The 21721-nt window shown below is 41.5% G+C and overlaps 1 protein-coding gene across 1 annotated transcript in view; it reads right to left on the minus strand.

Moving 5' to 3' along the window:
* Positions 1-21649, minus strand: part of DNAJC5 (DnaJ heat shock protein family (Hsp40) member C5) — a 68326-nt gene extending 46677 nt beyond the window's left edge. The window contains exon 1 of the mRNA XM_087720614.1: positions 21433-21649. The gene's annotated coding sequence lies outside the window, so the exon portion shown is untranslated. The remainder of the gene's footprint in view (positions 1-21432) is intronic.
* Between the last annotated feature and the right edge of the window lie 72 nt (positions 21650-21721).

Below are 21721 nucleotides of genomic sequence, written 5' to 3' on the forward strand. Positions count from 1 at the left end.
TTGATTCATTTATGTTCATCTGACACGAAAACTTTTTGGATATTTCCAAGCTCCATCAAGTAACAAAGCCTATTTTCTGACTCTTTTAAAGCCAAATGATTTTCTATCTTCTGTTGTTAAAAAGTCTTTTTAACTAGGAGGCAATCTATGATTTTACACATGCAAATCATATCCTTCTACTACTGAATCTTGCTTCTCTAATCCTCTATTCTTGGTGGAAAAGAATACTGCTCTTCTTTTCAAAGTGACAAATATCAAAGCAAACTCTCTACATACTTGAAAATTTAACAGGAATTCCTGCAAAAACTCAAGCCTAGACGTAATACAGTAATTCTCGTTCACTGGAAGTTTTCAAGAAAAGGTACCAGGATGGTATAAGGTCTCCTTGCCTTGAGCAGGGGATTAGAGTAGAAGACCTCCAAGGTCCCTTCCAGACCTATGTACATCTAAGAACTGCAATCAAAGAAGACCAGAACACTGGATTTATAAGCTACACCAGTCCCCTAAACAACCAAACACTCTTTTCAGTCAGATTTTGTCATTTCTAAGAGCATAGCTCAGGATGACAGACAAGATGAAGGACTTCAAGGTGTTGCATCCAAAGACACCATCTGGGAACAGCCTGGCAAAGTATTAGCTGCACGTAACAATAGGCTTAACACACAGGATAAGCAACATAAAAACAGCAATGCTTCATGTGGGATATGTGTAATGGGATGACACATGATATCAGTGTTCCAATATCTGAGGGGCTGCCACAAAGAAGAGGGGCTCAACCTCTTCTCCAAAGCACCTGAAGGCAGGACAGGAAGGATTCCCTAGGGCTAAAGAATTTCTGACAAATTAGCCATCAATATCAATATGAATAGAGATAAACCATATCATAGTAAGACCTGCACACAGATTAGAGAACAAAAAGTATACAATGCCATCGAGAGAGTGAAAGAATTGAAATGGAAACGGGCCGGCCACAGAGCAAGAAGAACCGAGGTCAGGTGGACCAAGGCAATGGGTCCCACTGGATCAAAAGCATCCATGAAAGAGACCTAAACTAATATCGATCGACGACATCAGCAAGTATGGCCAGCCCAATTGGCAAAAGAAAGCTCAGGACCGTATTGGTTGGAAGCATGCATAAGAGGCCTTCATCCTGCAATGGATAGAGAATGGCTATAATGAGGATGAAGTATCTATAGACTGTGCAAAAGAGACAATCAACCAGCCCAAAAGAGGGGAAAAAAGACTCCAGCCTCTCTCCACCAGCAATCAGCACCTAGATGAGCATAGATTAACTCCAAAAATAACATCAGACCAATAATCAAGGAAGCAACAGCCTAATTAAAAAAACTGCCAAAATAAAGAACCCAACCAAAGAATCTCTTAAGACCATCCCCATCAACAACAGAGCAAGACACCAGAATATAAACTGACAGCAAACCGCACTTCTTACCAACACTGATGATGTTACCTAGTTGGGCCGTGAAATGTTGGCAAGCTAAGAGAGCATCAAGGATCAAAGATCCTTCTTTCCTAAGGTCTATCAAGATGACAAATCCTTCAATGACAGTGAGAAGCATGCAGCCAACAACTGCATTACTATCTCCCAACTCTTGATTCAAGCCCATTTATACAACTTTGTTTTCTGGAGAAGTTTTAAGGTGTTGCTCTCCGAAGGACCACCCACCTTCTTCAGGATTCCTAGGGATTGTTTGGGAAATCCACCCTTATTAATCTAATTCTACAAAATCCTTGCCTTGGGAGAGCTGTAATTTACAGCACATGAAGACATTTATGAAGACATAAAATTTTGCTTTTTATTTCCAGCTGCTAATTTATTTTTTACCCTAAGCCTTTTAACAACAGCAGAATATTAATTCTCACCTGTAGGCAGGGGATTATGGAGGACCTCAACTGTGTTTCCTGTGAAGCTGCCAAGAACAAATCTTTCAAAAGATACTTAAAATCTTACAAGATCCACCAAAGCTTTAAATATGTTGGTTTCTCAGTCAAAACCTTACAAGATTTGGGATGGGAGTATTAAAATATTGAGTGATCTCACACTGTTTTGACAATTTGTTTGTTAAAAATAGCTTTAGTTTTTATCTGAGTGTTTTTGACTGCAAACTATGAACAATTGTTGTAGTGGCTGTAACTCTTGCAAAGAAAGATATTTTCTGTTCTTAAAAAGCTTAGAGAAGCCAAAGGTATCCACGTAGCAATAGCAGTTAGACTTATATACCGCTTCATAGGGCTTTCAGCCCTCTCTAAGCGGTTTACAGAGTCAGCATATCGCCCCCACAGTCTGGGTCCTCATTTCACCCACCTCGGAAGGATGGAAGGCTGAGTCAACCCTGAGCCGGTGAGATTTGAACCGCCGAACTGCCAACTAGCAGTCAGCTGAAGTGGCCTGCAGTACTGCACTCTACCCACTGCGCCACCTCGGCCCCCACGTAAAGCAGGGCTGGTCCAATCTTAGCCATTTTTAAGACTTGTGGACTTCAACTCCCAGGATTCCCTAGCTAGCATGGACTTGTTGAAGTCCACAAGTCTTAGAGTAGTCAAGACAAGTTAGACTTCCCTGGCAAAAGGAAATTGCTGGGAATCCCTGGGAATTGCTGATGTAGCAGCTTTTATTTCATTTTCACTCAGATGAAATTCTTAATTCTTAAATAAAGATAACTGCTGCTATCAGTTCAAGGATTGACAAGCTTTTCAAATATTGCCAGAGGGAAAATACTGTCAGATGTTAAAATCTTCACAGCATCTCTGTTCCCAAGCTGTGCTGCTTTTCTTTTTCCGTCCTTTTACATCTTTTGCTTCTTTGACTTATGTACTTGTAATTTTTTTTAAGTACGAGTAGTCCACATTTACTGATCACCTGCTTGGCAACTGTACACATTAGCAATGTCAGTCACCACAATCATGGGCATTTGGCGATCAGCTTAAATTTACAAGGGTTGTAGCGTCATGTAGTTGTACAATCGCCATTCGTGACCTTCTCTGCTGGCTTCCCATGAAAAAAAAAGTCAATAGGGGACTTTTTGCAAGTCCCTGTGGTAAGTCCATGTTTCCTGCCCTTGCACCACGCTGTCCATCCCCTCCCTCCCTGCATTCGTGCCCAGCCACCTCATCCATCCCTGGTCTTCCTTTTTTTAAAAACATGCAATAAAATTAATATATTTTATTACATTGAACGGGACTTGCAATTTTAATGCAGTAAAAATATAAGCAACTTAAAAGTTTCAAAGAGAGATAAAATACTAAATAGTTTTTAAAAAAAGGAAAAAAGGGGGTGTGGGAGGAAATAGCTACCCCCTTTCCACCCTTGCCTTCCTATATTTGCACCACGTTGCACCATTTGTTCGCTGGTTTCCTACACCTGTGCGTAGCGTGCACCAGACCTCCTAAATCTTCAACTCACAACTGGCTGTGTTTGCATCCACCCATTAGTCTCCTTGGCCTTTTGCTGTGCCATCCAGCCCCCAGCCTTCCTGCATTTGCACCCTCCCTCTCCACCCATTCACCTCTAGGCCTTCTGGTGTGCAACCTGCATTAGGGCTTGCCCAATTCACATGTGGCTTGAGGGCCTCCCCTCCCACACCTCCCTGCAACAGCCCCCCTCACTTCCTGCTTAGCAACAAAGTCTGCTAAGGTTGTTGCCACGTGATGCAGTCCCGTGACCCTCGCTTAGTGATGGCAATCCTGCTGTCATTAACTGAGGACTACCTGCAATTTCCCTTCTCTATAATAAGAAAACTTCCAATCCGGAGCTAAGACAGCAGAGTGTGTAAAAAAACAAAAAGTTTTTCCCATAAATACAACAAAAACGAACCTCCGTGTTGTAAACTTACATTGGAGAACTTACTATGGCTTTCCAAAAATATTTTTTTTACAATGAAGCTCCCTCTCCAATGAGATGCCTTCAAGAAGCATTTGGACCACAACACCCAGAGTTATCCAGCCAGTAAAACTGAGGTCCAGTTATTCTATTCTATCAACTGCTTCCCAGAATCTTCATTCTATTCCACGAAACCTAGTTTGTACCCCCATCCCACACCCCATCAGAAAGCAAGCAAGCCAGCCAGCATTCTGGGCCTCCTCTGATTGACTTGGGACTCTCCTTGGCATCTATTTAAATTCTTTTTAAGTCATATTAGTTTTGACATTTTGCTCTGCAGACAAACACCCCTCAAAGACCCACCTAATTTTGCTCTTTTATACAGCATATAAGCTATAGAATTTGAAAATGACTACCTTTCTTTCCTTTTCCTGCATATGGTATGTGCTCATTTAAAACAGATAATAATACATGTAATAAAGCAAACCGCAGAGGAACATTGCCAAATGTATGCTGCATCCACAAAATTAGGCAATGTATTTTACACAACAGGAAAATAACTACCCAAAAAGATACATGTGATTAACACACAAGTTTTAAAGATCTTTTGCAATGCAACATCAAAGACAAAAGCGTCATTAAACCCAAGAACATTAACACGTACTGTGTTGCTATCAGCTGTCCATTTTAAATCTTCATCAACCACTAACCCACTGGCTGATATTAGGTATACTGGTAGTCCTCCACTTATGACTAAAATTACGCCCCAAATTGCTCTTGCTAAGTGAGACAACTGTTAAGTGAGTTTTGCCCCATTGTACGAATTTTCTTGCCACATTTGTTAAGTGAATCCCTGCAGTTATTAAATTAGTAATATGGTGAACTGGGCTTCCCCACTGCTTTTGCTTGTCAAAAGGTCGCAAAAGGGGATCGATCATGTGATCCCAGGGACACTGCAACCGTTATAAATATGAACTAAATATGAACTAGACCTGGATGATTGAGAATCTCCGTAGACATAAATATGAGCCAGTTGACAAGCATCTCAATTTTGATTAAATGACCATGGGGAGGCCACAACAGTTGTAAGTGTGAAAAATTGTCATAAGCCGCTTTTTTCAGTGTCTTCGTAACTTTGAATAGTTATTAAATGAACTGTTGTAAGTCGAGGACTATCTGTATTTTATGGGGGGGGGAGCAGTTTTAGAACAGTACCAGCCTCTACTTTTAATTAATTGCTTTTTGTAAAAAAAAAAAAAACTCAGCAAAACAAAAAACTGGTTGCAAAACAATTAAACGGTCTTGTGCTCTAGAGAGCTCACTTACTAAAATTCACTGCTTGCTTTTCATGAGGTTGCAAAAAACATTGGCAGTTTTTACTAGTGCCACGAATCAGCAGAACTGATGCAGCTGAAGAACGGAATGACTAAATGCAACTCCTTGCTCCTCTCAAGGATCCCAATCAAAATAACACCATCTCTTTGGGTCCTGGGTTCTCTGTTTTGACTACTGTTAGAAACATTTTTCTAACGTTGTCAGACTCTGCCTTCCTTAAATCCATTATTCTGTGCCCTGCCCTCTAGAATGGCCCTTTTTTTTTTGGTCTTCTGGATGGCACGCCCACAAAGGGTCTTCAACATGCTATCATCCCGCCTCAGCCTTCTTAACATAGGACTGAAATTTCTACACCCAATATCATCTTCTGAATCCGTTTCAATTCCACTGAACGCTTGTTAAAAATCTAAGGTGCAATATGACCAAAACATTAAATGAAGTGGATTAACTGCTTCTCGTGGTTTGGAAAATAAATGTCAGTTGAGATGGTTTTACTTCTGTTTTCCCCCCGCCTCCCAAGTCACATAAAAACTGCTCACTCAGATTCAGTTTGTAATCAACTTATCTGTATTATTGCAAGATCCTTTCCACAGATAGTACTGCCAAACCAAACAGTCCAGAGGTGGGATTCAGCAGGTTTTGACCAGTTCTGGAGAACCGGTAGCAAAAATTTTGAGTAGTTTGGAGAACTGGTAAATGCCCCCACTGACTGGCCCCACCCTCATCTATTCTCTGCCTCCGGAATTCCAATTGATTGGGAGGGAATGGGGATTTTGCAATAACCTTCCCCTGGAGTGGGGAGGGAAAGGAGATTTCACAGTATCCTTCCCCTGCCACGCCCACCAAGCCACGCCCACAGAACCGGTAGTAAAAAATGTTGAATCCCACAACTGGAACAGTCCCATTTTGTATCTGTGAATTCGATTTGTTTCATAAGCATTTAGCTCTAACTCTCTGTAAATTTAATTGTGTTATTTCCACCCCACTAATCTAGGCTATTAAGAATCATTTTGAATGTTATTTCTGCTTACAGAGTATTATTAGTCATCACCATTTCCCCCCCCCCAAAAAAAGTGCATACTTTTCATTTTATGATGCACTCTAAAATATTTCCAGGTGCTGAGGTCAATATCTACCTGTCTTTGTGAGGCAAATGGGAAGTTTTAAAAATTTGATAAATAAAAACCAAAAACAGCTATTCTTGGGGTTTTTTGGGAGGGGGGGTCATTTACATCTTCTCAATGACTGGGTAGGAGAAACTAACAATAGCATTTTTATTATTTCCTCTTTTCCACTTTTTTTTAACTCAAAATGCTCTATCTGCATCACTTCTGAAGATACTACAATTCCTGCCCTCTTCCAATAATCTGCTAATCCATTGTCCAGGATTGACCAGACCACCAGATAATTCCTTCAGGGCCCTCAGATGTAATTCATCTGGCACTGAAGACTATACCTCATTGCAAGGAAATAGATATATACTTTTTTTGAAGAAGAACAGACATAAATATAGAACTAAGAAGAAATTTCCTGACAGTTAAGACAATTGATCAGCGGAATGGCTTGGCTCTGGAAGTTGTGGGTGCTCCATCACTGGAGGCTTTTAGGAAGAAAAAGGACAGCGACTTGTCAGAAATGGTATCGGAACTCCTGCTTAAGCAGTGGGTTGGACTAGAAGGCCTCCAAGGTCCCTTCCAACTGTTATTTTATTATAATTAAAGTTGATTAGTTCTGCCTACAGTATTGTCTCTCAGCATCTTCCCATTTTCATTCAGCAGCTGGATAACCACTTTTTTTTCCCCTCTTCTTTTTATTTTGAAAATATCTGAATGAGTCCTTCTTGGTATTCTTAGCATCTTTCACCAACTTCAGCTCATTTTGAGTTTCAGCTTTTCTGAGTTTAGTCTCCAATTTTGGGCTAACTGCTCCTTCTTTTGTCTTGGTGAGTGTTCCTCTTTCTACTTCCTGTATATATTGCCTTTTTTCTCAGTTCCTTATTACGGTTTTGGGGTAGTCCCACAAGCTTATGCTTTCTGTTCTCTGCCTTGCTGGAATTTTGTGGTAGCCATATTCTGGGCATTTTTTATTTTTCTTTGACCATCCAACCAGCCTTTTCTTCTCTATACTGCCTTCCTACAATAAAATCACAATCATCATTCCTCTAAGCTTATAAAAATCAATTTTCATGCACTCAATTATACCCAACTTTATAGTTTCCCTTGCCCTCAAAAACATCAGCATTACATGATCACTTTCCCCCAACTGTTTCTGCTACTGTACTTCCATTTCATCAATTAGGTTTTATCTGTCATTTGACATTAAATAAGATAGCTGAGGTTTTTTTTCTACCTCCTGACATTCTCTGATTGACAAAGTCAGCAAAGCAGGTCAGGAACAGCCATAAAAGATCCAAACTTTTGTCTTCGGCTCAAAAGAATACTACTACAACTTCATGCTCTCTTCAAATAACTCTAGTTTGGTTTTGGAAGGGGTCCTTCACATTTTCTCAATGATTTTTTGGGGGGCGGAGAAAACTATAATAGTATTTTTATTATTTCCTCCTCTCCACTTATTTTAACTCAGATTCTTTACTGCCAAATCCATTTTCTTGGCTTTATGAACAAGGATATTTTCAATCTGTAATGCAATGATGCAATTCTTCTTCGCTTTCTATTACTTAACTGAACTTATATACATTAAAAGATTTCAGAACAAACACAATGGATTATCTATTATCTATTTTTATGATGTTATACTATAGGCAATGGAATGTGCAGTCTAATGAAAAGGAGGACTAGGGGTGATAATATTTGAGGGGCTGCCAAAAAGAAGAGGGGGGTCATACTATTCTCCAAAGCACCTGAAGGCAGGACAAGAAGCAACAGGTGGGAGATCATAAAAGAGGGAAGCAACCTGGAACTAAAGAGAAATTTCCTGACAGTGAGAACAATTAATCAGTGGAACGAGTTGCCTCCAGAGGTTGTCGGTGCTCCGATAAGATTTTCAAGAATAGACTGGACAGCTACTTTTCTGAAATGGTAGGGTCTCCTGCTTGAGCGGGGATTGGACTAGAAGACCTCCAAGGTCCCTTCCAAGTCTGTTATTCTCACTTAAGCACATTGCAACTGTTCATTGATATAGTAACCTGTAATATCTCACATTTACATAACAAGCGTGTGTTCCCTTCCACCTCAACCCAATTTACAATAAATCCCACTTCAATCCAGCCACTGTATGGATTTGATGAAATGAGCTAAGGCTCACAAAAGCCTCTGCCTTTTAATGCATTTGGTTAATAGAAAAAGGTACCACTTTAATTACTTGTTTCTTCAGCTGCTAACATTCCAGTTACAGGAGAGATTCCCTCAGGTTTATGTTGTACTTATTAAATTGTACCTACCTTTCTTGTATTAGGTGCTTAAGATCCTTTTATTTAATTCTCATGCAATGAGTATTAATCTACACACAGTAAAGGCCATGAACTCTATGAGCCAATGTTATTTCTGATTTATCACTGGATAGTTGAAGAGGACTGACTTAAACTTTAAGTCACATTTAAAAAGAGACAACAAGGAAATAAAAGGTTGCATTCAAGCATTCAAAGTTGTCCTGAACTATGTTTTCAATAATTTTCTAAACCTACTTACCTACCTACCTACACACACACACCACTTGTCGCTACACAGACAAATCCCTGCAGTTTTCTCGCGCAGCATTTATGGAAGAGATTTGTCCTTGCCTTCTTCTTGGGAGCAGAACTCATGGTTTCCCAGTTTCTAGCCTGTTGCCTTTCATTAGCTCCCAAGAAATCACTACAAAAGAAAGAAAATAATTACCATACTGTTCTGCTTTCATTTGAATGGATGGCTTACAATCCATATTTGGAGTTACCATGTGCAACTCTATGGAAAAGGCAATAACAGCAAGAAATGAAATAAAAAGGAACCAGTAAAGGGTAGGAACATCCTCGCTCTAAAAGGCACACCAATATTCGGAACTTTCTAATTTACAAAAATAATGTAAGTGTGGAGCTTTGGGTTAGGATCTGTTTCTCTTAAATGCACGTGGCTAAATGGGCCCCTTGCTGTGCATAATGAGAGTTCTTCACCCATGGTAAATTCTTGGAAGTAGGTGCTTGGAATAAAGACAACACAGCTATTCCTTCAAGCTTTATTTGCAAGCATCTCAAGATGCTTTTGTTGAGTATGTTGGCAACAGAATGCTAGGACAGGTAGTGATAACTTACAATAATTCATTTAGTAACCATTCGAAGCCACAATATACTGAAAAAGAATGGTCCTCGTGCTTATGATTGTCACAGCATCCCTACGGTCACATGACCAAAATTTGGGCATTTGGAAACCAGCATGTATGTACACCTGTTGAAGTGTCTTGGGCTCATTTGTGATCTTCCCAGCCAGCTTCTGACAAGCAGTCAACTGGGGAAGCTGGCTTCGCTCAACAACTCCAGTGATTCACTTAACGACCATGACAAAAAAGGTCATGAAATCAGGCACCAGTCATTTAACAACTGCCTTGGTTAGCAATGGAAATTCTGGTGCTCTCTGAGGTTGGTGGTTTTCTTGCAGACGTTTCATGACCCAACTAGATAACATCATCAGTGCACTGTACCTACCTAGTTGGATCATGAAATGTCTGCAACAAAACCACCAAGCTCAGAGAGCACCAATGACTCTACACATACAGTATTTGATCAGGCTAAAGTAGCAGAAACATGGGAAAACTGACTATTTTCTCCCCTGCCCCTCCAAAAGTTAAGGCACAGCCAATTTGAGTTTCTTTCTAGTTTTCTTCTTGTTCTGAACTTAAATCATATTTTGACAAACTGCTTTTGCATGGGTTCTCTAAGGTCATCTCTACGGTTATGCCCCTACTGTTATGCCTATCTTGACTTCCTTTTATAATATCTACTAATGCCTTCAACCCATTCCGAAATGACTAGAGTTTTATCACATGGAAACTGTCCTATGCAGTTACCTCAATGAAACATATCAAGTCAGGTATCTTTGGTATCCTCTGGGTTCCACTTCCACGGAATAATGTCAAAATAACATTCTCAAATTTATTGTTTCTCTGTTTACGATCAATATTGTTCAGCGACAGTTTTCACGCATACCCCATGTTGGAATGCAACCATGGGCATCTTGGTGTTGCTTAATTCTATATTTATAGACAATCAATCTGTTTTCGGCATATGTGGTTTTAGAAGTCTGTGGCAGTCAATAAGCTGAAAAAACTATGGCAGGTATTTTGTATGGATTTTCTTGTTAGAGTTCAGGACTATCTTACATAAGCTGGCTGAGTTAATTATTCTACTTGGTGCCATGAAAGCGTGTTGCTGTCAAAAAATGAGAACCAGAAAGAGAGTAATTTAACTGGAAAGACTTTCATCTGCAAATTTATGGCACATTCACACAGGAGGGATGCAATTTTCTTCCATGCTGTATAAATATTACAAACCTGCAATCCCTTTTTCTCTCTCTCTATTTATCCAATTTATATCTCCGCCCACCACATATTCATCTCTCTGGACTGCTTCCAATTAAAATATAAGCAGTACCAAAACAAAACAAAAAACAAACAGCCATACAAGCAATACAAACATTAAAAACAATTCAACAATTAAAAGCTATAGAATACAATCACTAGGAGGGCACAGCCATTCAAGAACAATACAGCAATTTTATGGCATCTATACCACTTTCTGATCCCGGGATCAGACGATGAAGCCAGGTCTTCAAGCCCTTCCAGAGGTCCATCAAGATCAGGCCCAACCTGACGTAGGGGAAATGATGTTCCACAGGATAAGTAGAGCAGCAGAAAAGGGCAGATTAAAATAAATTTAAAAATATAAAAATAAATAGTGGCCACCAGATTTTCAATTTTTTTTCTTCCAAAAACCTCCTCAAAGGCAGATATTCTTAATGCTGTAAAAAACATTCACAAGAGAGGAAAAAAAACCACACCCAACTTTCATGTCTGCAAAGCTAACAGGCTAACATGAGCACCAATATTAAAATCAAAAGCTCCAAAAATTGCCATTCACTTAAAAGTATGTGAAATGTGAATTATTTATTTCCATATAACATTTTCCATAAACATTAGAGCATGGGAGCATTTTTAACAGCCTGCCTGGTCCCCCAATAAGAGGCCTTTAAGGTAGCACCACCTGATACGTACAAACAATTGTAACTCCTTCTCACGAGCACCTTTCCTCTCAGCAAAGTTACTCCAGAGCAGTGTTTGTCAACCTTGGCAACTTGAAGATGTCCGGACTTCAACTCCCAGAATTCCCCAGCCAGCGGATGCTGGCTGGGGAATTCTGGGAGTTGAAGTCCGGACATCTTCAAGTTGCCAAGGTTGACAAACACTGCTCTAGAGTACTCTAGAACAGGGGCCTCCAACCTTGGCAGCAACTTTAAGACTTGTGGACTTGAACTCCCAGAATTCCTCAGTCAGCAAAGTCACGGCCCTGGGACACTGCAACCATCATAAATATGAACCAGTTGCCAAATGCCTGAATTTTGGCCACATAATTGTGGGGGGTGCTGCAACGGTCATAACTGTGAAAAATGGTCACAAGTCATTTTTTTTCAGTGCCATTGGAACTTTGAACAGTCACTAAGTTGTAAGTTGAGGACTACCTGTATTCAACTCAACTCAGAAGCCCCCTCAACTAAACCAAAGAAACTAAGAAAGAAAGGGAGAAGTTCGTTTCAGTATTACATGCTGGACAGCTCCACTAGCAACGCATCCAAGGTAGAGGCCTACCTTTTTTTTTTTAACCCACCACCCATTGCTATTATTATGACGTGATTCTCAGCCTGAAAAGGCCACATTTTATTTTGGCCTAAGAGAGCCTTTATAAAGCACAAAGACCAAGCCACATTTAAAATGGCAGGGAGACCAACTTCACAAATTAAGTAATTTAATAAAGGGCATTCATTTACTCTCATTTGGAAGCTGAACTTCCCCAACCTTTTGCTTCCTAAGTAAATTGGATCAATTCTCATTGTCTTTGGCCAGCAGGCCCATCAAATAAAACTCCAATGTGGGTGTACTTGACCCGCAGAGCTGCCAAATAAAATGTGCTGATAAGCAGCAACTCAGCTCCCTCCCTCATGCTGTCACTTCACTTCTGCCCTCAAAACAAAACATTTAGCATTTATACACTCAATTGTTACTCAACAATGTTCGATGCTGCTTTCTAGAGATGTTGAATAACTTGCCCTTTTACTTGGAATTATGGAATTATGAATTATGAGTTCAAAGAGAGCAAGTTGGGGAATAGTGTGTAAGAATTGGTTTACCTATGAAATTCTTTTCAGTTGTGACACACCTGAGTTTTGGAACAAATCAACCAATAACCATAACACTGTTTCTCAATTTTAGCAACTTTAAGATGCGTGGACTTCAACTCCCAGAATTCCCTAACCAGCACATGAGGACTTCAACTCCCAGAATTCCCTAGTGAGCATGCTGCCTGGGGGATTCTGTGAACTGAAGTCCACTTATCTTAAAATTGCTCAAGTTGAGAAGCATTGATTTGGTACATACGAAAGGGAATTGTTGGATCATCGTCCTGAATGTATAAAAACTTCAGACTTTTGCCACTAGCTAAAATCTACAAGTAGTTAAAAGTTTCCATGGATACAAACAGAGATGCCTCCAAGAAGTGATATATTAAAATGCTCAGCAAGTGGACATTTCATAACCCACAATGGACAAAGGCAAATGTGTGAAGAGCTGCTTGCATGAACTGAATCTTGTAAGAAACCCATGAGCAAATTCATGGCAAAGGCAACCCCACCCCAGTAAGGATTTTGTTCAGGTTCTAAATGTCAAAACAACCTGTCCAAAATAAGCAGACTTGTATCATTTAATTCAATAGTGTTGAAATACAGTACATACAAATTCATAGAATATGCTATATGCCCAAACAAATCACTTTATGGCTTCCTGTAAATAGATGGTTTATATGACCAACTAGAATAAAGAATTCTCACAACCTACTATACACATCCTTCCAGCTTGGCCAGAAGTCTAAACTGCAGAATTATGCAGTTGCTGTGCAACTAAATGCCATGTCTTGCTACATCTGTATGCAGAGGGTGAAGAGTGTGGATGGGCTTGAAAATGTAACTGATTCGTAACAAGTATCACATTATAAATATTCTATAGTCCTTAATATTTTTGTTTACTCTGCTTATGGGAAATACAGGTAGTCTACAACTTACATCCATCCGTTTAGTGACCATTCAAAATTACAATGGCACTGAAAAAAGTGAGTTACGACCTGTCCATAGACTTACAACTGTTGCAGCATTCCCACGTTCATGTGATTGAAATTCAGGCACTTGGCAACCAGCACGTATTTACGATGGTCGCAGCATCCCGGGGTCATGTCACCTCCATTTTCAACCTTCCCAGTTGGCTTCTGATAAGCAAAGTCAATAGGGGAACCTGGATTCACTTAATGACCATGGGAAAACAACGGTCTTAAAATTCAGCACAACTCACTTAATGCTCACCTTGCTTAGGAACGAAATATTCTGGTCCCAATACGTTGAGGACTATCTGTATTGAGATTCTTTACCCAATGAGGAAAGATTATTAACGTGTTTATTTATTAAATAGCAATAGCAATAGCAGTAGACTTATATACCGCTTCATAGGCCTTTCAGGCCTCTCTAAGCGGTTTACAGAGAGTCAGCATATTGCCCCCAACAATCTGGGTCCTCATTTTACCCACCTCGGGAGGATGGAAGGCTGAGTCAACCCTGAGCCGGTGAGATTTGAACCGCTGACCTGCTGATCTAGCAGTAGCCTGCAGTGCTGCATTTAACCACTGCGCCACCTTGGCTCTTGGGGTGTACATCCACCCCAAGACTCTACTGAGTGAAGCCAATGTATTGTCATCCTTATTGTTATGCACATCAACAGAATTACTGCTGCAGTTTCCATTAAGAAAAGAATCGTGGATTCCATAAACAGGGAATTGGATTACTTTTAAACAACTTTGAAATGACAGCAATAATGTCTTTGGAAAGTCTCAGCCATTCAGGTCCTGGTTCTCCCAAAGGTACTTTTTCAAAAGGCGACTGGATTTTGTTTTTCCTTGAAGTCATTTCACTTCTCATCCAAGAAGCTTCTTCGGAAGAAGCTTGCATGAGAAGTGAAATGTCTTCAAGGGGGGGGGGAAAGTCTAGTTGTTTTTTGAAAAAGCATCTTTGCGTCAGACAGCGATGAATTAAAATCAAAGGAAGAAAACTTTAGCATAACTTTACTGACAGTTTCCTTTGTTATACAAGGAAATGAATCTAATGAAAAAACCATGAAGGAGTTCAAGCAATAAATGCAGCCACACCCACAGCTGCCAAGGATGAAAAAGCAAGAAATGAAACTCAAGGCAATTTTGTTCCTTCTCCTGCCTATTAATTCAACCAGAAAATGTGTTCAGGGATAGCTTAGTTCGCACTCTTAAGGAAAGAAAATTGGGGAACAGGACAAAAAATATCAAAGCAACACCAGCCACCATTAATGGGGTTGGGAATGCGACTTTTTCTCAACATTCAGCTCTACTTGGGGAAATGATTAATCAGGGTCTAGGTTCTCCAGGTTTTTGGGTTAGTTTCCGAACATTTCATTACCAGGCTAGGTAACATCTTCAGTAGAATTCAGGGAATTCCAAAATGCTTGGAAACCAAACCATAAGGTTGGAGAACGAACCTCCACCTGAGCTAATATATTTGCTACTATCGCAAAATGGTTAATATTTCCAAAGCAGACACCTCCATCTTCTGACAACTGGGGGTCCTGTGTGGATCCCTCTATTCTTCAACATGACATTCTTCAACCCTATATTCTTCCACAGGACTTCCCCTGGAAAGGATACAAATGTAACATCCAGAATTCCCAAGGAATTACTGGAGATTTCAGGGAATCTCAGCAGATCAGGGCACTGCTGGGTTAGGGAAGGAGGCTCTTTTTATGAGTTGCAAATGGCAGTAAATGAAAAATACTTGAAAAAGGAGAGGAAGACAGGTGGGCAAAATCCACTTCTGAAAATTACCTCCTCTCATTCTACAGGATCATTCCTACGAACTATTATTCCACAAGAACAACTTTTTTTTCAAAAAAAAAAATATATTATTTTATTTGAAATACAGGTAGTCCTCAACCTACCACCACCATTTATTCAATAACTATTCAAAGTTATACCAGCACCAAAAAAAAAGTGGCTTGTGACCGGACCTCAGGCTTACAGCCATTGCAAAATCCCCATGATCATGTCATCAAAATTCAGGCATTTGGCAACCGCTAGGCATTTACAACAGTTGCAGCATCCCGGGGTCATGTGATCACCATTTATAGCCTTCCCAGAAAGCTTCTGACAAGCAAAGTCTGTGGGGGAAGCCTGATTCACTTAAAGACCACACGATTCACTTTGCAACCGCAGGGATTTGCTAACAACTGTGCCAAAAAAAAAGGTTGCAAAATCGGACTCAACTCAATAGCTGCCTTGCTTAGCAGCAGAAATTCTGGTCCCAAATGTGGATGTAAATTGAGGACTACTTGTTTGATGCTACCTGTACTCAACCTTGATGGGGCTGTTTTCTGGACAGGCAGGATGTGATAAATTAAAAGTAAATATTGTGGATGGGAAGGGCACAGACATTTGCACAGGTGTATTCACCTGAACTGCATATTCAGCTCGCCAAACAACTCTCAAAAGGATGCCGAGGATTTAAGAGGGTCATTTTCGCCATTCTGATTCTGATTCTGATGATTATGATTTATTATATTTATATGCCGCCCTTTTCCCCGAAGGGGACTAAGGGCGGCTCACAATTCAAATCAGGGAAACATAACAATACATCGTTTAAAAGCACACAACAGTCATACCATTCGAGGAGGGGGGCAAAAGCTCTTTAGCCCCAGGCCTGTCGGAACAGCCAGGTTTTTAGGGCTTTGCGGAAGGCCTGGAGGGTGGTGAGGGTTCGAATCTCCACGGGGAGCTCGTTCCAGAGGGTCGGAGCAGCCACAGAGAAGGCTCTCCTCCGGGTAGTCGCCAGTCGGCATTGGCCGGCGGATGGAATTCGGAGGAGGCCTAAATTTAAATTTCTAAATTTTAATCTGGAACAACAAATTGCTTTCTATCTTTGGAGGGCCTTCTATTTCAAGGCAACCATAATTCTTAATCCTCGCTCTACCAAGCTTTTGACTGAGACAGGGCAAAGTTGGAAGAAGGAAAAAAAGGCATAGCATCCTAGGGAGATCTACCATTTCCTCCTTCATGTAGGACTATGATTTCATGATTAGGTTCATTATGATTAGGTTCATTTGAATTTGGAGTGAGAGAAACAAATAAAGATAGCCAGAATTGGAAACAATGCCCTTTGAGGTTAGCCCAAATGGGGCAACATTGCAAAAACCCAAGAAAACAATGTAGACTGAAAGAAGAGCCCAAAGTAGAATACTATAACAGTGTTGGAAGGGACCTTGGAGGTCTTGTAGTTCAACCACCTGCTCAAGCATGAGACGCTATACCATTTGTTAAATGGCTGTCCAATCTCTTCTTAAATATCTCCAGTGACAGGGCACTCATAATTTCTGGAGGCAAGTTGTTCTACTGATTAATTGTTCTGTCATGAAATTTCTCCTTAGTTCTAGGCTGCTTCTCTCCTTGATTAGTTTCCATCAGTTCCTTCTTGTTCTCTTTTCAGGGGCTTTGGAGAATAGGTTGACTCCCCTCTTCTTGTGGCAGCCCCTGAGATATTGGAACACTGCTATCATGTCTCCCCTAGTCCTTCTTTTCATTAAACTAGATATACCCAATTACAGCAACCATTCTTTATATGTTTTAGCCTCCAGCCCACTAATCATCTTTGTTGCTCTTCTCTGCACTCTTTCCAGAGTCTCCGCATCTTTTTTTGCATCTTGGCAACCAAAACTGGATGTAGGATTCCAATTATGATCTTACCAAGGAATCATAAAGTGGCATTAACACTTCATGTGATTTTGATTCTAACTCTGTTGATGCAGCCTAGGATTCTTGTTAGCTTTTTGGCAGCTGCTGCACACGGCTGGCTCATATGTAAGTGGTTCTCCACCAGAATTCCCAGATCAATTACTGCTGTTGAGCCAGGGACCACCTAGTCTATACCTGTACATTTGATTTTTCTTGCCTAAGTGTATACTTTACTTTTCTCATCACTGAATTTCATTTTGTTGGATAGGGTCCAGTATTCAAGTCTCTGGAGACCATTCTGGATCTTGGGCCTATCTTCTGTAGCATGGGTGTCAAGCTGGTGGCCCATGGGCCAGATGCGTCACACATGCTCACCCTAGCTCCGTAAAAGGGAAAAAAATGTCACAAAACATCATGTGACAGCAACTTGCCGTGAGTGTTCTGCTAATTTTGTTTTGCAAAAGTTTATTGATAGTAACATGAGATGTGGTGCTGGCAACCAACTTGATTGGCTTTAAAAAAAAAAGTTAGACTAATTCATTATAGTCCTAGGCTGGCTCTTAACCTTGATAGTCATGGACTGCTTCTGAAGACCCTCTACTGAGAAACCAATAGGCTTCCTTGGGCAGTTAGTTGACCACAACTGAAAGCTGATTGTTGAACCAGATGGGCCAGGGAATTGCTTATGTTCTTAACAACAACCTCACCACAGATCTGTGTTTATAAAGATTCCATCTTCTCTTTTAAACATCTAAGCTCAGCCTCCTGTTCTTTTGGCCATATGCGAGTATGTCTGATTCTGAGCTGTGCAATTCTACTCCCCATAGCCTACTTAAGTAAATTCCTAAGGCACAATAAAAGACTGCCCAGGCAGCATGAGAGCTTTTCCTTTCAAAATACAAGGAAACAGCATTAGTAACATCCCAAAAAGTTTATGCTGCATGAAATTTGGTAATAAAATGCTCTGGCCTCAATATTTGTGAAACACAGGTTTGCTCAGCAACGTAGCAGTACAAATGCACAAATGTTTGCAATCCTTCCACAACCCAGTGGTTCAGCAGAATACCAAGGAAAAAGGCATAACCTTCCAAAGTTTTAAAAGCTGGCTTTAAAATATGCCTGGCAATAAATACTGTTTTTTTTTAAAATTGATCAATTTTGTAAGTCAGGATTATAAAAATCCTGTTCTGGAGAAAATAGAATAGTTATAGCTTTCATTGGTTAAACTCTGAACTCATTCAGTTGACACAAACCTCAAATGTTAACAGAACTATGAGTTCAAATCCCACCAGTCTCTCTCTGTCTCTCTCCTTGGCCCAACCCACTTCACAGGATTGTTGTTGTGGGGAAAAAAGGAAGAGGAAGCTGTGTTGGATATGTTTGTCACCTTGAGTTATTCGAATAAATAATAAACAGGAGTGTGTGTGTGTGTGTGTGTATTCAGTTTTCTTCCTCCATTTTTGAATTTTTTTTAGGCCTCAAAATTATACACGTGTGTGTGTGCGCGCGCGCGTGTGTTATAATTTTTAGGGCCAAAAGACCAGAAATTCAAAAATGGAGAAAAAGAATTGAATTTACTCTCTTATCAAGAAGCTACCTTAGCGAAACATCTCCAAGAAGTCCAATAAAGCAGATCTATTAACAAAAGGAACAGAAGAATTTAGGGGACAGAAACATCATGTACCGGATGCTCTTTCACCTCCTGTTTTCCTCCCAAAGTTTATCTCCTTTTCAGTAATACTGAGAAAATAAGATGTGTTAATTCAATTAGCTTTATGCAGAACTGTAAAATAAATGAATCATGCACCACTGGCAATATCCAATTTAATCCCATATGTTAAATAGTTCCCTTGGCCTTCAGTCAAAAGTCCTAGGAATCACAACAGACTTAACTGCTGCCAAAGGGGGGGGGGGTAGGCAACTGACCCAGTTTGTAGCCCTCATTCCTCTTGTAGTCAAGTGAAATGAAATCAAGAGGCAGTAAAGATTTCATCACGGAGATAAGGGGACCCTATGTCTGAAATAGCTTGCAGTGAATGCCCCTTTCATCAAGTATACAAGTACTAGCTCCTTTCTGACTTCCCGTCCAACTGAATTTAAATAGCACACATTTATTTATTTGCAATGTTTTATAGGCCATTTTAGTCAACTGAAGAAATCCACAGTTGCAGTTAAATACATATCAAAGTTTAAAGCCAAGACCTTACATTATAAAACACCCAGATACACTAGGTATCTAATATTGCCCTATCAAAAAAAAAACACCCCAATTTAAATGGAAGGATAATCAAGTGGCAGCCACAGTCAAGAGCACCTTTGCACAGCTCCATCTTGTATACCAACTGCAACTTTCTGTATTTTTGCCTCCATTGGCCTGCTGTGATGATCTCTATTTGGGATGCCATTAAAAGGCAGTTAGCAGTAGAAGCTGTTCCAGATTGTGGCAATTGAATCACCTAACAGCTCTATTTTGATTTCTGTGGGGGACTACCTCTAAATAACATCTGCCCCCCAATCCTTAAGATAAAGTAGAGTAGGATCTTTAAAGGTCCTCTTGATCACAGCTTGCCATGTGAAAGGACCATAGAAACAGGCCTCTTTAGTTGCTGTCCCCCACATCTGGAACAGGATCCTCCCAGATATCTAATTCATCCAGCAAGACTGCTGTGACTATCCCTCCATATTTACTTTTAATTAGGTTTTGTTTTTGTTTTTTTGGATGGGGGGGATGCTTAATTCCTAGTAAATCTGGTGTTTTATAATGTGTGGTCTGGATTTTAACTGATTGTTACGTGTTTATTTTAACTCCAAATATGGATTGGCTCACTCAGTGGATTGCAACGGCCTATAAAGTCTGCAAATAGATAAATAAATGTCTTTCGGTACAGTAATTAAAGATGTTGCCGTAGCTCGCAGAATGACCTATCTAGCTCAGTCTTTGCTTCAGTAACCAGCCAGAAAGGCACTCTCACCATTACACATCCCAAGGAGAAAATTGCAGCAATAAAACAGCTTGAACTGATAAAAAGCAGATTTTTATCTCCTACTGGTCCAAAATGATATACTGATTTTGTCTTCTCCCCCCCCCTCCCTTTTTCACACTCTACGCAAAAGGCAAGTAACGAACAGCAAAAATTAGCAGTGCATTTATTAATTGCAATACTGCAAACGGATGCTTCCCCCAATCACCAGGCGCACCAGACATAAAGTTGATACAAGCCCCTGCTGCGTTCCCACAGCACCGGCATTCAGCCTGAAGGCTTTGCTTGCCCCCACCCTACCCCCCCTCCAGAAAAAGAGCTCCCTAATTCCCAGCCACAGGGATAATGAACTGACCAGCCTGGGCCCATCAAGTCTGTAATTCTGAGAGACAGATAAAATGTAGGGATGACGCACATCTCTTGATTTTTCATCCTCCGCTCTTCGGGGTCTGGCTAGAAACAGGCATCAGCCACCCAACCCTCAGCGCACTCAGGGAGGCACCAAGCGTTCATCATTCTCAAATCCTCATCAAATGCATAACGTCAAATTTACTGTTAAAGGAGCCGGTTGCCAAACATCAAATGAAATGCGTGGATTTGGAAGGCTCAAGATTGGGGGGGGGGGGATGCCACATTCAGCCTCCATACCCCTCCTAAATTTAAAAAAAAATGAAAGCCCAGCATATATGCAATTTGGGGGGGGGTATATCTTTTTCTTCCCCACCAGTAGGGAGATTTTTTTTTTAAAGCTCGTTCCCAGCGCAAGAGGCCCGAAAGGATGCGCCCGTCCTTCCGCAAAGGGCTGGCTCAGCTTCTTCCCACGAATAACCTGGGCTCTCCTCTCTTTGCAAAACCCAACGACCTCTGGAGCAGCCCCCAGACCCAACATGTGTGTGTGAGAGAGAGAGATGGGGGGGAGAAGGGCTAAGAGATTGGGGAGGCCCAGCAGCAGCTCCCCAAAATCCAGTGGGCCTTTCCTTGGCCCGCCCGCCCGCCTGCCTCCTTCCTTTCCGGCATCGGCGGGCTTCCCCCCTCCTCACCCATCCCTGCCAGCCAAGCCTATAAAATAGGGAGGGGGGCATTAGACGGGCACGAAGGAGAGGAGACCCTCCCCGCCTCCGTCCAACGTTTTCTATCCCGGTTCCCTCAGGGCGGCGGGACTCTCCTTAACCCCCCTCCTAATCCGCCGCCCCCGGCCCCGTATCCCCACAGCCGCCGCCGGCCGCCCCACTGCGCCACCGTCGCCTCCATTCGCCCCCTCGCCCGGCCCTCCTCCTCCTCCTCACCTGCCGCCTTTTCGACTTCGCCGCCGCCTCAGGGCGGCCTCCGCGAGCCGCGACGGGGCGTGAGGGGCGGGCCGGGTCCCTCCACCACCCTCCTCAGACGGGGCGGCGGACTTGACGGGAGGAAGGAAAGGAAGGAAGGAAGGAAGCAGGGCCGGCCACTGAGGCGTGAGGGAAGGAAGTGGGGAGGAAGGCAGCCGGGCGGCCGGTTGCCAACCACCAAAAAAAAAAGCCCCGAAGCGCTCGCGCCCTCACGACCACAGCCCGCCCGGATACAAGCGACGTGCGCGCC

The sequence above is a fragment of the Thamnophis sirtalis genome, unplaced genomic scaffold (assembly GCF_051295495.1).
Source record: "Thamnophis sirtalis isolate CommonGarterSnake01/CBP01778 unplaced genomic scaffold, rThaSir2_p1.2 scaffold_7, whole genome shotgun sequence".
Lineage (NCBI taxonomy): Eukaryota > Metazoa > Chordata > Lepidosauria > Squamata > Natricidae > Thamnophis > Thamnophis sirtalis.